We start from the raw sequence: 5705 nt of genomic DNA, 5'->3' as shown, positions 1-5705 counted from the left end.
GGGCTCGCGTTCAGGGGCGGGACGAGAGAGTAGCCCAGCGCGACTGGCAGGGACCGGAGCGGGAGCTTCGGGGCGGGGCCTTGAGGGCCTCGAGTGGGCGGGGCCTCGAGGGGTCGGCCTGGAGGATTGGGCGGACCCAGGGCTGCGCGGGAACGCAAAGGGAAGAGAACCAGAGAAAGGTCAGACTTGATCTGCGTAAAGGTGGCTGCTAAGTCACTTCAGTCGTGTCCGACTCTGTGCGACCCCATAGACGGCAGCCCACCAGTCCCTGGGATTCTCCAGGCAAGAACACTGGAGTGGGTTGCTATTTCCTTCCTCAATGCATGAAAGTGAAAAGTGAAAGTGAAGTCGCTCAGTCGAATCCACTCTTCGCCACCCCCTGGACTGCAGCCTACCAGGCTCCTCCATCCATTGGATTTTCCAGGCAAGAGTACTGGAGGGCTTAGGAAATGGGGAGGCTTTCAACAGGAAGAGAAAAAGAAGACACTACTACCATCTCAGAAACATAATTTCCAAATTGCATAATTTCAAAATTGCTTGCATGTCTCTCCTTTACTTTCTCTGAAGAAGGTTAGGGAAGGTCTCAGAGCAGTTGGATACAAGTGGGAGGTGAGATGGACAGAGTGGAAATGCTTGAAAATCTCAGGGGTCAGATGCTACAGCAATGTTCCGTTTGCTCTGTGATGCACTTTAAAACATTGCTCTGAGAAGAGGTCCATGGGATTCCCCAGAAGGCTAATTAGGGGTCCATGGTACAAAAAAGATTAAGAAAACTATTCCATGATTGTACAGTGCCACCATCGGGAGGGTGAAAGATGATCTAAAAAGGTATCATGGTGTCCATCCAAGACTTCTGCTACTTGTATAATTTAGATCTCAAAGACGTTTTTGTTCCCTCAAGTCCCTTTGTTTTACTATATTTCTTACTGCCACATTGTGCTTTGGTTTGGATAAAGTGGACAGTTGAAATGTCAAATCAGATAACACCGCATGGAAGCCAGAAAACTCGCAACTCTTTCCTAATCTGTAAAATGGGGTAAAATTGTGCCACCAGTTAGAATTGAGGAGGTGACCACACAAGATAAACATAGAACATGTTTGCAGAGTGCCTATCATAGTAAATCTTTATAAAAATTTCCACTTGCCTTACATTACTATATTGAAATGTTTCTCTTTCTGTACTTGAAAGGAAGACTTGGAAGTTGATGGCAAACTCTACATTTATGCCCATTTCCAAGAAGAGAAATAAAATGAGACTTGGCAGCATAAATGAATTGCGCCTTTATTCAATTCAGTGCTGGTTCTGTTCTGTTTCATGAGGATGGAAAGAGGGATGTGGTAGTTCCTGACACAAAATGCATGAGAGATCAGAGACTACTGTTTTTATAATGTCTTTTAAGTCTAGTCATTTTATTTTAAAACATATTTAGACTAAATTTCAATTGTTTTGAAAAAGGAATTTCTTCAAAAACCATTGACTATGAAGTATTTTCATATATTGTCAAGGAATTCTATTTTTAAGGTGGGTGTTGATGAGGCCCCACCTTTATATTTTATACCAATTGATTAATGAAGACAACCATGAGGGTATAAATAGTATTATGAAAGATCAGTTCAGTTCAGTTCAGTCACTCAGTCGTGTCTGACTCTTTGCGACCCCGTGAATCGCAGCAAGCCAGGCCTCCCTGTTCATCACCAAATTCCGGAGTTCACTCAGACTTATGTCCATAGAGTCCATGATGCCATCCAGCCATCTCATCCTCAGTCGTCCCTTTCTCCTCCTGCCCCCAATCCCTCCCAGCATCAGAGTCTTTTCCAATGAGTCAACTCTTCACATGAGGTGGCCAATGTACTGGAGTTTCAGCTTTAGCATCATTCCTTCCAAAGAAATCCCAGGGTTGATCTCCTTCAGAATGGACTGGTTGGATCTCCTTGCAGTCCAAGGGACTCTCAAGAGTCTTCTCCAACACCACAGTTCAAAAGCATCAATTCTTTGGCGCTCAGCCTTCTTCACAGTCCAACTCTCACATCCATACACGACCACAGGAAAAACCATAGCCTTGACTAGACGGACCTTAGTCGGCAAAGTAATGTCTCTGCTTTTCAATATACTATCTAGGCTGCTTATAACTTTTCTTCCAAGGAGTAAGTGTCTTTTAATTTCATGGCTGCAATCACCATCTGCAGTGATTTTGGAGCCCCCAAAATAAAGTCTGACACTGTTTCCACTGTTTCCCCATCTATTTCCCATGAAGTGATGGGACCGGATGCCATGATCTTTGTTTTCTGAATGTTGAGCTTTAAGCCAACTTTTTCACTCTTCTATTTCACTTTCATCAAGAGGCTTTTTAGCTTCTCTTCACTTTCTGCCATAAGGGTGGTGTCATCTGCATATCTGCAGTTATTGATATTTCTCCCAGCAATCTTGATTCCAGCTTGTGTTTCTTCCAGTCCAGTGTTTCTCATGACGCACTCTGCATATAAGTTAAATAAGCAGGGTGACAATATACAGCCTTGACGTACTCCTTTTCCTATTTGGAACCAGTCTGTTCTTCCATGACCTGTTCTAACTGTTGCTTCCTGACCTGCATACAGATTTCTCAAGAGGCGGGTCAAGTGGTCTGGTATTCCCATCTCTTTCAGAATTGTCCACAGTTTATTGTGATCCACACAGTCAAAGGCTTTGGCATAGTCAAGAAAGCAGAAATAGATGTTTTTCTGGAACTCTCATGCTTTTTCCATGACCCAGCAGATGTTGGCAATTTGATCTCTGGTTCCTCTGCCTTTTCTAAAACCAGCTTGAACATCAGGGAGATCACGGTTCACGTATTGCTGAAGCCTGGCTTGGAGAATTTTGAGCATTACTTTACTACCATGTGAGATGAGTGCAATTATCAAAGATATAAGATAGGAAGTTTAAATTGTATTTATTACGCATGTTTAAAAGTGTGCTTATCTACTAAATTCAGAAGGTGAATGTATATATATTTGAATATACTGAGATTTACAACAATGTTTATTTTATTACAGATAATGAAGGAAAAATCATATTATAAAATAATTTCTATTTTGTGGCAAAAGTCTGAAAAAGACTTGGAAGGGGGTCCAGAAAGACCTGTTATTTTACAGGACTTGTCTGTTGTTAAAGTCCAGCATGTTTCCTTTGTGAAAAACACTTTCTAGAGGAATTTCCAACAAGGCCATTGAAGAATAATATATTTGGGGTTGCCGGGTAGCTCAGATGGTGAAGAATCCGCCTCAATGCAGGAGACCCAGGTTCAATCCCTGGGTTGGGGAAATTCCCTGGAGAAGGCCATGGCAACCCACTCTAGTATTCTTGCCTAGGAAATGCCATGGACAGAGGAGCCTGGAAGGCTACAGTCCTTGGGGTTGCAAAGAGTCAGACACAACTGAGGGACTAACATTTTCACTTTTCAAAATCCAAAAGGACAAAAGTTCCAAGGGCTGGAGTTGCTGCTGCTGCTGCTGCTAAGTCGCTTCAGTCATGTCCAACTCTGTGCGACCCCATAGACAGCAGCCCACCAGGCTCGCCCGTCCCTGGGATTCTCCAGTTAGGGTTCTGATACTCTCACTGTGAGCTAAAGATGTAATGCTGGGCCATAGCTGGTGGAAATCTGGCTCAGGGACTCCTTCATAAAGCCTGGCTCCTCTAAGAGCTGCCCCTCCCATTCTATGAAACCAGAAAATTCCCTGCCTATAGACCATGGATCCTTCAAGGAAACTCATGTTTTCCTCGAAGCTGTAAGTAGAAAGAAACAAAAAGGCAAGTAGAGGAAGTCACACCCCAAGCCTATGCCAGAGATGGAATTTAAATTTACATTACCAGCAACTGTATGAGAGTCACAGGAGATAAATTAACACAAACGACCTTTGAAACCCCTGGGACTCTGCCAGAATCAAAGCCAGTGACACTTTCACAACTAGGACCCATGAAATTATCCAAGAGAAAACAGTACCCACAGAAGGTGCATGTACAAAAAGTGAGTTACAAAGAACTGAGGGAACAACTCTCCATGTCAGAAAGTTAGAAGATGTGCCAACTGAACTGTCAGAACCAAAGAACCATGATAACAGACCGATATGAGAGTAATTATTGAACATGTATTCATAATATACATAAATTCATTTAAGAGGTCAAAGAAGGTCTAGAAACACAACACTAACAGAAAGATAAATGAATCTAAAAAAGAACCAAAAGAGGTCGAGGTGAAGTCGTTCAGTCGTGTCTGACTCTTTGCGACCCCGTGGACTGTAGCCCACCAGGCACCTCTGTCCATGGGATTCTCCAGGCAAGAATACTGGAGTGGGTTGCCATGTCCTTCTCCAGGGAATCTTCCCGACCCAGGGATCAAACCCAGGTCTTCCGCATTGGAGGCAGACACTTTAACCTCTGAGCCACCAGGGAAGCCTTTTCTACAAATGAAATTTACACAGTTAGAAGCGTGAAAGGGGAGGTAATATAGCTGTCCTGCCACAGTTCAAGAGGGAAATAAGAAGGTGACTATAAGAAAATTCCCCAGAAAGCAACATAGAGATACGACACAGAGATATAAAGAACTGGAAAACATGAAAGATTAATTAAGAGACATGAAGGTCACACTGATAGGTAAAACATTTGTGACTGGAGTTTCACAAAAAGAGAACAGAGATATTAGGATGGATGGGTGGGGAGATAGATAAATAGACACATGGAAACAAAGTGAAACTAAAATTCCAAACAGCAAAAAAAATCAGAAATAACGTGGGTGCGGCACGGGGGAGGGCAAAGTCAGGGTTTTGTTTAGAAGTGGATAAGAGATATTAACTAATTAAGTCTCTTGTGAATGTTACATTTAATGGAATAAATTCTTGAAATGCATTAATAAAACACACCAGTAAAAATGGGCAAGAGATTTAAACAGACATTTCACCAAAGAATGTATACTGATGGCAAATGAGAACATGAAAAGATACTCAACATCATTCATTATCAGGATAATATAAATTAAAATCCTATACAAAATATGAATATACACCTTTTAGATAGCTAAAATTAAAAAGATTGACCAAAGTAAGTGTTGGCAAGAATGTGGAAGAAATCGAACCCTCCTGCATTGCTGGTGGGAGTGGAAATGGAAAAACCACTGTGGAAAACAGTTCAACAGTTTCTTTAAAAGTGAAGACAGCCTTCAGAATGGGAGAAAATAATACCAGATGAAGCAACTGACAAAAAATTAATCTCAAAAATATACAAGCAGCTCACACAGCTCAATAGCAGAAAAAATAAACCATCCAATCAAAAAAAAAATAAAATAAAAGGCCAAAGAACTAAACAGACATTTCTCCAAAGAAGACATACAAAGGGCTAATAAACACATGGAAAGGTGCTCAACATCTCTCATTATTAGAGAAATGCAAATCAAAATCACAATGCGGTACCATCTCACACCAGACAGAATGGCTGCTATCAAAAAGTCTACAAAGAATAAATGCTGGAGAGGGTGCGGAGAAAAGGGAACCCTCTTACACTGTTGGTGGGAATGCAAACTTGTACAGGCACTATAGAGAACAGTGTGGAGATTCCTTAAAAAGCTGAAAATAGAACTGCCAAACATCCAAGCAATCCCACTGGGCATACACGCCGAGGAAACCAGAATTTAAAGAGACACGTGTGCCCCAATGTTCATCGCAACACTGTTTACAAT

This window comes from Capricornis sumatraensis, chromosome 8, assembly GCF_032405125.1.
Source record: "Capricornis sumatraensis isolate serow.1 chromosome 8, serow.2, whole genome shotgun sequence".
In the NCBI taxonomy this organism is placed as follows: Eukaryota; Metazoa; Chordata; class Mammalia; order Artiodactyla; family Bovidae; genus Capricornis; species Capricornis sumatraensis.
Note: the sequence above shows the minus strand (reverse complement) of the source record.